This window comes from Podarcis bocagei (genome assembly GCF_964188305.1).
Source record: "Podarcis bocagei genome assembly, chromosome: 7".
Classification (NCBI taxonomy): domain Eukaryota; kingdom Metazoa; phylum Chordata; class Lepidosauria; order Squamata; family Lacertidae; genus Podarcis; species Podarcis bocagei.
The window spans coordinates 7325891-7336779 of record NC_138132.1 but is presented as its reverse complement, the minus strand read 5'-3'; the positions used below and the strand labels follow the sequence as shown (position 1 = coordinate 7336779).

The window sequence follows — 10889 nt, the reverse complement described above, 5'->3', positions numbered from 1 at the left end:
GCGCAGACGCTCAAAACGGCGTCACGTGCATGCGCAGAAGCGGCAAATCGTGACCCGCGCAGACACGGGTTGCATTCTGCTCAGGTTGTGAACGGGGCTCCGGAACGGATCCTGTTCGCAACCAGAGGTACCACTGTATTCTGTTTCCAATACTGAGCTAGATAGAGCAATGGTCTAACTCAGGCACCCCCAACCTTCGGCCCTCCAGATGTTTTGGACTACAGTTCCCATCATCCCTGAGCACTGGTCCTGTTAGCTAGGGATCATGGGAGCTGTAGGCCAAAACATCTGGAGGGCTGCCGGTTGGGGGACGCCTGATCTAACTCGATACAAGGAGTTTCCTGTGTCCCGAGGAGGGAAGCAAAAGTAACTTGGGAATCGCGAGGCTTCCTCCCCCCGGCCCCCCCTTGCTAGTAAAAGCTTCCCTTGCTGAAACGCCTTTCCTTTTTTAAGATACAGGAATAATGGAGGTGGCCAGATGTCATTAGCAGGCAGCCGAAGTTGGCAACTGTCCTCTTCGCCCAGACTGACAAGTCAGACGACAGCTCCACGCTGGATGGGTGTGGGGGGGGGAGCAGCAGCAGCAAAAGAGAGAGAAAAGGCCCTCCCCCTTTTACGAGGCCGGGGAGCATGCGCATTAACGCCAGCAGGGAAGGGAGGACGCTTTCCTCTCTCCGTCCGCGCCCTTTCCTATTCCGGGACAGGCTCGCGAGCAAGCAAGCGAGGCGGAGGCGGGCTGGGGGGGGGGGTCGCTGTTGAGAAAGCGCGCGCGCGCGCCAGCCAGCCGAAGCGGGCGGGGTTTTGGCAACCCGGGAAACGGAGCAAAGGGAGATCGCACCCTCCCACCCCCTAGTCCACCCCCCTCTTTCTCCGGTAGGGCTTTTCCCGTCGGGGCGGCTGGTGCAGCTGTGCCCTAACTCACCCGGCACCCCAAAAAGAGCTTTCTGGGGTGTGTGTGTTGCGGGGGGGGGGAGTGCCAAGTGAGTGGCCCTGGGGGAGGAAGCTGCGGATGACTTTGCAGCCGGCGGAAGGAGCAGCAGCAGCAGCAACTGGAGGAGGCGGCGGCGGCGGCGATTGCGGTTTCAGCAGCAGCGGCGGCGCCGGCGAGCTCGGGAGCCCCGTGGAACGTTGAGGCGCCGGGAAGGAAAACACCCCCCATTGTGACGTCGCGTTCTTCGGAAGTGGAAAGTTTGTCCCAGCGTTCGAAAGGCGCGCCCGCTCGCCTTTGATCTCCTGGGCTCCCTCGCTCGAAAAGAAGGGACCCCCCTTCCTCCCCCCGCAGCCAGAGGAAGCGGCTACTTTTCTTTCCCCCTCTCCCGCTGCTTCTTCCAAGGTGAGTGTGGCGCTGATGGGAGGCTTCTCCCTTCATTTCCCCTGGGTGGGTGCGCGCACGTTTCTCCCCCCCCCAAACACCCTCCTACCCGGAGCAACCCCTCCCCTCCCCACTGGGGGCGGCGGCGGTTCCAACACGTGTGCCCCGTAACGAGGAGAAGCCCGAGCGTGGGTCGTGGGCTCGCTCGGAACCTCTCTTGCCCGACCGATCGTGTGAACGCACTTTTCTCGGTCGACGCTCGCTTGAAGGCATGGGGGGAGACGGCGCAGGGCCCTTTGATTTGTACACCCCCCCCCACCGATTTTGAAAGAAATTTGGGGTGGGGGTTTTAGAGCTGCTTCGCTTCTTTCGCCCTCTCCACTCAACGTACGCGCCTTTCCAGAAGTTGCCCAAAATCCTTGCAAAAAAAAGTTTGCAAATCTTTGAAGTGGGGAGGGGTCGCGATGAGGAAGAGGGGCGCGTGGCTTTTTCACGACCCCGGCTGCCTTCCTGTTTGATTTCCGTACAGATTCGTAGAAGCGCCTACAGGACTCGATTTGGGGGGGATGTGGGGTGGGGTCTGATTTGGCAAATCTGGTAGCTTTAACTCCCTTGTAAAGAGAAGCGAGGCGGGTGTGGGTCTCGCCTCCCCCCCACCCCACCCCACCCCACCGACGTTGGAAACTTCTCCTGGGTGGGACATCTGGGGTTTGAATTAAAACTGCCGTTTAGACAGGAACAAGCGGAGCGAGCGCTCGGGCGGCTGCGGACGCGTGTTCGCTTTCCGGAAGCGGCGCGCACGCTTGCCTGAAAGAGGTGGGGCGGGGGGGGGTTGACCGGAGTAAGCAAGGGGGTCTCTCTTTCTCTCTCTCCAAATCTTTAATGTGGGGAGGGGCTGCCCACCCCCCGTTCTTTCCCTGCTTGGACAGTACTTTGCTAGATTTGAATCGGTGCCACGTTCAGAAGACGCCCTAGAGAGCCGAATCTGGTGTGTTGTGTGAATTGTGGTACTCTCTCCGAACTGGAGGGGGGCGGGGGAGATCTAATTCATCTGAGACTCCCCTGGAGGGGGGTAGAGGCTTGGACATCTCATTTCCTTCCAGTTATCTAGGGACCCGTCTCTCCCTCGCCGCCCCGCGCTTTTCCCTTTGTTACAGCTGCTCTCTTCAGAGAGGCGAAAACTTCTTAATAAAGGCAAAAGACACGTGTGAGTTTTGCGCTCTCGTCTGGATGGTGCCCTTTGGCCTCCCCCACTCCGGTCACGTAGAGCTCTTTGACCCAGTTCCTCTGTAGCAATAGCGAGGGAGGGGGAAGGAGGAAATCTGTGTGAACTCATTTTTGTTTCCATTCAGATCTTTCTCTCTGTGTTTCATTCTTTTCCATATCTGTCTGCCAAAAAAAGGGGGGGGGGAGAGAAATCTTCAGCTTCTTGGAGGTTGCCATTTTGAAACGGGGGGAGTTGCCTTGGTTTTCGTTTTTTAAAAAGTCCTGGCGTGATTTTGAAATGCTTCGCGGAGTCTGATTTTCATTTCATTTTGTTACTTCCAGTATGGAGGAGAGAAACTTTCCTCTGCGTCTGTGTCTAAAACTTTTGTCACCTGTTCCTCAACTTGGCTGAGAATTATTTTTCTGCCATGCCTCTTTTTTGTGTGTCTTCCTTCTCCCCTATCCCAAAGTATTTTGAATTTTTGGAGATTTTTTGGGGGGGGGGTGGGGAGAACGACAGACACCTGGAAAAGTAGCATGGCAATAAAATCAAGTCTCCGTCAACGTAGAAAGTTCTTAACGCTCAGGATTGCAAACTGGGTGAGTGTAGTAGTCTTGCAGATACCCACCCACTCGCAATTAATAACTTTTTCGGCTGCTGGGCCCTAGCAAGGAACTGAAATCAAAACCCCAGGTTTGAAATGAGTGTGGGGAGTACATGCGTCTAGGAGTCTCTGTAAACTTGAGAGTGACCTTCATACCTGTCCTGGGATGCTGGCTTCCATTGATGTGGCTTTTGCGTGTGGGAGAAGTTGGGAATCAAAATGGAAGTTCACACTCTTGAAATTAGGGACGCACACAAACACAACCAGGTTACGGATTTGGAGCCTAGGCAGGCTCACCGAAATAAGGACTTGTGACCCCTCTGCCAGTCCCTCTTGGAAGTTTGTGGTGGAAGAATCCCACCCCCCTCGCTGACATCTGGTGTGGTGTTGAGGTGGGTTTTAGGCTGGGGAAATCCGGCTTTTGGGTCCTTGCTCAGCCCCGAAGCACACTGGGAGGCCTTTTGCCAGCCTTGCAGGGTGTTGTGAGAATAATAATAATAATAATTTATTATTTGTACCCCGCCCGTCTGGCTGGGTCTCCCCAGCCACTCTGGGCTGCTTCCAACAAAGATTAAAAAATACATTAAAATGTCACACGTTAAAAATTTCCCTGAACTTTAGATGTCTTCTAAATGTCAGGTAGTTTATCTCTTTGACATCTGATGGGAGGGCGTTCCACAGGGCGGGTGCCACCACCGAGAAGGCCCTCTGCCTGGTTCCCTGTAGCTTTGCTTCTCACAGTGAGGGAACCGCCAGAAGGCCCTCGGCGCTGGACCTCAGTGTCCATAATATAAGGCAGGGGTAGGCAACCTAAGGCCCGGGGGCCGGATGCGGACCAATCGCCTTCTCAATCCGTCCCGTGGACGGTCCCGGAATCAGCGTGTTTTTACACGAGTAGAATGTGTGCTTTTATTTAAAATGCATCTCTGGGTTATTTGTGGGGCATAGGAATTCGTTCATTTTCTTTACCAAAATATAGTCCAGCCCACCACATGGTCTGAGGGACGGTGGACCGGCCCCCGGCTGAAAAGGGTGGCTGACCCCTGATATAAGGGGATAGATCACCCATGGCTTAGGGAAATTGGGGTGTTCTTAGTTTACCTTACTTCCCTGTTAGGGGATTAGGCTAGGACTTCTCCAGGAGTCCTTGCTTCTTCTGGGTTGGAGAGAAAAGGGGAGGGAGATGTTATTGCCTGGTTTCTGTGCTGCTTTGAGGAGGGTCAGCGTTCAAGTGCCACCCCTGCCGCAGAATCCTTCCATGACCTCGCGCAGCTCGCTGGCCACAGTCCAGAGCAAAGGACGTGTATCGACGTTCTGCTGGAACGAACAGGACTCTGAACCTCCTGTGGGCTTCCCCCGCTGCCTCCCAGTCTCACTTCCCCTCTCTGTGAAATGGGTTTAAAAAAGCACTAGTTTTATTATTACTTTCTGCCCCACCTTCGAAGGAGCATGGCTCCCTCCCCCCCCCCCAATCTCATTTAATTCTTCCGTGCGACAAGGGTAGGTCAGGCTGAGAGGTGGTGACTGGCCCCAGATCAGCCGTTGAGCTTTGTGTGGCCCGGTGGGGATTTGAACTCGGGTCTCGCAGGGCCTAATCTGGTGCATTTAACCACTGGCTCTCGGGGTGATTTGTGAAGGCAAATTCAGTACTGTACCTGAGCCCATGTCAAATGAAGGGCATAGGAAAGAGAGACCTGTGTTCGTTTACTCCTACTGCCCTAAACTGCTGGGACGCATTCTGCCTGCACAGTGGCCAGCCAGATGTTTATGGGATGCTCACAAGCAGGGCACAGGAGGAGTAGAATTGGAGAGTGGGAAGGGCTCCCCAAAGGTCATCTATTCCAACCCCCTGCAATGCTTATTTTGCCCCATGCGGGGCTCGAACCCACAGCCCTGAGATTAAGAGTCTCATGCTCTAGCTGTCTCTTGGGGCCTGCAATCCATAGGCAGCGTCCCTCTGAACCTGGAGTTAAAATACAGCCACCAGGGATAGCTCAGTCGGTAGAACTGAGAGACCCTTGATCTCAGGGTCGAGGGTTCGAGACCCGTGTTGGGCAAAAGATTCTTGCGTTGCAGGGGATTGGACTGGATGATCCTCAGGGGTCCCTTTCAACTCCAGAATTCTGTGACCTTTCCTCCAGGGAGCTCAAGTACATAGTCCTCCCCAATATTACTCTCACAACAACGCTGTGAGGTAGGTTAGGTTGAGAGGCAGTGACTGGCCTAAGGTCACCCAGTGAGCCTCGTGATTGGGTGAGGACCCTGCTCTCTCCCAAGGTCTGTTCTGACACTCTAACCACTACACCACACTGCCTCCCTGCCGTTATCTGGAGGCCCACAAATTCCCTCATCCGTGCGCTACTGCAACTACTATTTCCGAGGCCTCAGATGTATGGGGAGAAGGATCTAAAACCGAATGCCAGATTTGGCATTCTGGAAATCTTGATTTTGAAAAAAGCCCCACAAGTTTCTAGACCTTATGACTGTGACAGTCAGGTCAGATTGAAAGTGTTGGGGGGGGGGTGCTCCTTTCAGATAGGCAGAAGTGAGATTGGTAGGACTTTTCAGTGGGGGTGTAATAGTAGTAGGGGCTTCTGCGCTTCCCCTTGAATAAAACAAGTAGAACTAGCCGTGCAAATCATGCAACTCTGCAAATTTCAGGAACGCTGTTGCAATAATGCTGATAACGACAACAGCAGCGAAAATAATTTTATTATTCATACCCCGCCCTTCTGACCCGAGCGCCGGCCTGTTTCGAATTGTCATAGCACTGGCGGCGATGGATGGAGCGTTTTGAGGCTGGCAACCCCCCCCCCAAAAAAATCTGGGGGGCTCCCTGTGCATGTCGGTCGGCCACTTCTAGGAATGGGAGAAGCGAGACCGTTACATGTCAGACTGTGAGAAGCAGTGGAGGAGAAGGCAGCCGGGGGTGAAGGTGCAGGAAGGGGAAGTGGTTTGAAAAACTGTTCCAAACCAAGAATGGGCTGGAGAGAAATAGGGGGTAAAGGCAGGAATTAAATCGGGAGAGCCAGAGTCACTAGGGCAGGAGTAGAATCACAGAATCCTAGACTTGGAAGGGACCCCGGGGGTCATCCAGTCCAACCCCCTGCAAGGCTAAAGCCTCCATGACAGATGGACTTCCGATCAGCGGTTCTCAACCTGTGGGTCCCCAGATGTTGTTGGACTACAACTCCCATCATCCCTGAGCTCTGGCCTTGCTAGCTAGGGGTGATGGGAGTTGTAGTTCAACAACATCTGGGGACCCACCGGTGGAGAAAGGCTGGTTGTCATTCCGGACTACAAATCCCATAAGTCCCTGCCGGCGTGGTTGGGGATGATGGGAATTGTAGTCCCGCAAGAGGATGCTTCCCTGCATGTTGCCTCCCCTGTGCTAGAGTGACGCGCAGCTCACATTTTCAGAGGCAGAAATGGAATTTGTCATTAACCCCGGATCTCTGTGGGTGTAGGCTGACTATGCCCTGTCCCTTTGGGTAAGTAAGTAAATAAATTTACCCTTCGTACAGGAAGTTAGTGGGAAACCAGGTCAATGTCAAGCCCCAGAGAATGGTGCGAGTCTAGTCTTTCTGCCTCTAGGGCCGCCACGTAGTCCTCACTTCCTGTTCCTGTTCAGAAGTTGCTGTTTGCTTGGGGGAACCGTGGTGCCGTTGTTGAGAATCAAGTCCTCGCATGTGACTAGTCCTCAATGCAACGGCTGTCCTGTGTGCATTCACCTCTTTCTAGCGAATCAGTTGTCCCAAAAGAAGTTAGTTGTGTGGGGGGGAGAGAGAGAGAGAGAGAGGAACGAATGAACAAACGAACTCTTCCTATCTTGGTCACCCACCAGAGATTCTGAGCTTGCCACAGGCGACCAAGCAGACGACTGTTTTATATACTGTATTTTTTGCTCTATAAGACTCACTTTTTCCCTCTGAAAAAGTAAAGGGAAATGTGTGTGCGTCTTATGGAGCAATTTTAGGCTGCGCAGCTATCCCAGAAGCCAGAACAGCAAGAGGGATTGCTGCTTTCACTGCGCAGCGATCCCTCTTGCTGTTCTGGCTTCTGAGATTCAGAATATTTTTTTTCTTGTTTTCCTCCTCCAAAAACTAGGCACGTCTTGTGGTCTGGTGCGTCTTATAGAGCGAAAAATATGGTAAACTCTGCCTGATATTGGTTGCCACCTTGAGTGTCATTGTCTGGCTACAAATTGCCAGAGGACATGGTGATGGGACCAGCCGAAGGAGAAAAGGGGGAATGATTCTGGAGGAACATAGCTGGAGTAGGCAGCAGCTGGGACGTGGGGCGTGTAAGGGTGAATATGGTGAAATGAAATCTAGGCCAGAGCACCCTATTTATTTATTGCATATTCCTGCCTTGCTGGGGGTTGGACTGGATGACCCTTAGGGTCCCTTCCAACTCAACAATTCTATTATTGATCTCGCATCTTTTCCTCCAAGGAGCATAAGGGACCTCATTTCATCTCCACAACAACCTGTGTGGTGGGTTAGTCTGAGAGGCAGTGACTGGCCCCAGGTCACCCAGTGAGCTCTGTAGCCAAACGAGGATTCGAACCCTGGTCTCCCGTGTCCCAGCCCGGCACTCTTGACTGCTGGACCGCGCTGGCTGGCTGCCTTTCCTTGGGGTGCCAAGGTCTTAAGTTGCCCTGGGGAAGGTTGGGGAGGGGCTGATTAAGATGGGGGCACACAGATTAGAGGATCATAGGAAGGGACCCAAGGGTCATCTAGTCTGACCCCGTGCAATGCAATGCAGGAATCTCAGCTAAAGCATCCATGACAGATGGCCACAAACGTCTGCTTAAAAACCTCAAAGGAGGAGAGTTCGCCACCTCCCGAGGGAGACCGTTCCTCTCTCAAACAACTCCTATTGTCAGAAAGGGTCTTTTATCGCCTTGTTTAGTTGTTTAGTCGTGTCCGCCTCTTCGTGACCCCCTGGACCGGAGCACGCCAGGCCCTCTTGTCTTCCACTGCCTCCCGCAGTTTGGTCAAACTCATGCTGGTAGCTTCCAGAACACTGTCCAACCATCTCGTCCTCTGTCGTCCCCTTCTCCTTGTGCCCTCCATCTTTCCCAACATCAGGGTCTTTTCCAGGGAGTCTTCTCTTCTCATGAGGTGGCCAAAGTCTTGGAGCCTCAGCTTCAGGATCTGTCCTTCCAGTGAGCACTCAGGGCTGATTTCCTTCAGAATGGAGAGGTTTGATCTTCTTGCAGTCCATGGGACTCTTAAGAGTCTCCCCCAGCACCAGAATTCAAGAGCATCAATTCTTCGGCAATGAGCCTTGAATTTTGTGGGAGATGTCATTGAAAGGCTCGTTCCCCCCCCCCCAGCATCCGGCTCACAACCAGTACGTCTGCAGGCGTCCATCTCCCTAGCCCCTGCTTCCCCCAAACAGCCGCCCATTGTGGAGCTTTCCCAATCCAGCCCTGTTAAAACTCAGGTATACTATACAAGCTAGGACGCGGGTGGCGCTGTGGGTTAAACCACAGAGCCTAGGGCTTGCTGATCAGAAGGTCGGCGGTTTGAATCCCCGCGACGGGGTGAGCTCCCGTTGCTCGGTCCCAGCTCCTGCCAACCTAGCAGTTCGAAAGCACGTCAAAGTGCAAGTAGATAAATAGGTACCACTCCGGCGGGAAGGTAAACGGTGTTTCCGTGCGCTGCTCTGGTTCGCCAGAAGCGGCTTAGTCATGACCCGGAAGCTGTACGCCGGCTCCCTTGGCCAATAAAGCGAGATGAGCGCCGCAACCCCAGAGTCGGCCACGACTGGACCTAACGGTCAGGGGTCCCTTTACCTTTTATACTGTATAAGCCAGCGCCAAATGGCACCTTGTATCTAGGTTGTGGTTGCCGCAACGGAATGTCTGTTCGCCATTGGGTTGGACTAGATGACTCTTCAGGGGTCCCTTCCGACGCTACAGTTCTATGATCTCAGCTACATGGCTTGACTGTCGCTTGCTCTTACAACAATTCACTGGTCCCAGTATCAAGAGGGAGATACACACACGTTGGAAATGGCATTAACTATTGAGTAAGGCAGAGCTTTTTAAACCTGGCGCCCAGAAATCTCCACGCGGTTGCCATCGGACCTGTGCCAGTAGCAAAACGCGCCTGGCCAATTTCAAACACAGCTATAGTTGAACGTTTTGGCTCCCAAACGCCGCAAACCCGGAAGTGAGTCTTCTGGTTTGTGAACATTCTTCGGAGCCTGAACATCTCCCGCAGCTTCTGATTGGTTGCAGAAGCTTCCCACAGCCAATCGGAAGCCGGGCCTTGGTTTCCGAATGTTTTGGAAGTTGAGCGGACTTCCGGAATGGATTCCGTTCGACTTCTGGTGTACCACTGTAAATTCTTGGGTTAAGAACTTAATTCGTTCTGGAGGTACGTTCTTAACCTGAAACTGTTCTTAACCTGAGGTACCACTTTAGCTAATGGGCCTCCTGCTGCCGCCGCGCAATTTCTGTTCTCATCCTAAAGCAAAGTTCTTAACCTGAGGTACTATTTTTGGGTTAGTGGAGTCTGTAACCTGAAGCATCTGTAACCTAAAGTGTCTGTAACCTGAGGTACCACGGTAAAGGTAAAGGGACCCCTGACCCTTAGGTCCAGTCGTGGCCGACTTCTTGGGTTGCAGCACTCATCTCGCTTTATTGGCTGAGGGAGCCGGCGTACAGCTTCCAGGTCATGAGGCCAGCAAGACTAAGCCGCTTCTGGCGAACCAGAGCAGCGCAAGGAAACGCTGTTTACCTTCCCACCGGAGCGGCACCTATTTATCTACTTGCACTTTGACGTGCTTTCGAACTGCTAGGTTGGCAGGAGCAGGGACCGAGCAACCGGAGCTCACCCCGTTGCGGGGATTCGAACTGCCGACCTTCTGATCGGCAAGCCCTAGGCTCTGTGGTTTAACCCACAGTGCCACCCGCGTCCCTATAGCAAAGTTCTTAACCTGAGGTACTATTTCTGGGTTAGTGGAGTCTGTAACCTGAAGCGTCTGTAACCCGAGGTACCACTGTGTTCTGTATTGCATGGGGCCAATTGTAACCTGAAGTAGAGAGCATAGAGGCCCTTGTTAATTTTGATATTCTCCTGTTTCCTCCTTCTCTTCAGCCTTGTATGGACTGTGGCGCTTGCCCGCAGCCATGGGGAAGATGCTATCAAAGATATTTGGCAACAAGGAGATGAGGATCCTCATGCTGGGCTTGGATGCCGCCGGCAAGACCACCATACTCTACAAGCTGAAGCTGGGCCAGCCGGTGACCACCATCCCCACGGTGGGCTTCAACGTGGAGACGGTGACCTACAAGAACGTCAAGTTCAATGTCTGGGACGTCGGGGGACAGGACAAGATCCGCCCTCTGTGGAGACACTATTACACCGGCACCCAGGGGCTGATTTTCGTGGTGGACTGCGCCGACCGCGACCGGATCGACGAAGGCCGTCAGGAGCTCCACCGCATCATCAACGACCGGGAAATGCGAGACGCCATCATCCTCGTCTTTGCCAACAAACAGGACCTCCCCGACGCCATGAAACCCCACGAGATCCAGGAGAAACTGGGCCTCACGCGCATTAGGGACAGAAATTGGTACGTCCAGCCGTCCTGCGCGACGTCGGGGGAAGGACTTTACGAAGGTTTAATGTGGCTTACTTCCAACTACAAATCATAATTCTAGGGCTATATATCTATATCTATATCTATATATATAATTTACGCGCGCACACACAAAAAGAATCTCTAACCAATGAATCCTAGAATATATA

The 10889-nt window shown here is 53.3% G+C and overlaps 1 pseudogene across 2 annotated transcripts; it reads left to right on the top strand.

Moving 5' to 3' along the window:
- The first annotated feature begins 861 nt into the window (after window positions 1-861).
- LOC308590582 (ADP-ribosylation factor 6 pseudogene) lies at window positions 862-10887 on the top strand (annotated as a pseudogene). 2 transcript variants are annotated; one of them, XR_014013543.1, is made up of 2 exons: window positions 862-1333; window positions 10236-10887. The product of XR_014013543.1 is annotated as an ADP-ribosylation factor 6 pseudogene (transcript). The 2 variants fall into 2 exon arrangements; XR_014013544.1 differs by lacking the exon at window positions 862-1333 and adding an exon at window positions 7492-7619.
- The last annotated feature ends 2 nt before the right edge of the window (window positions 10888-10889 follow it).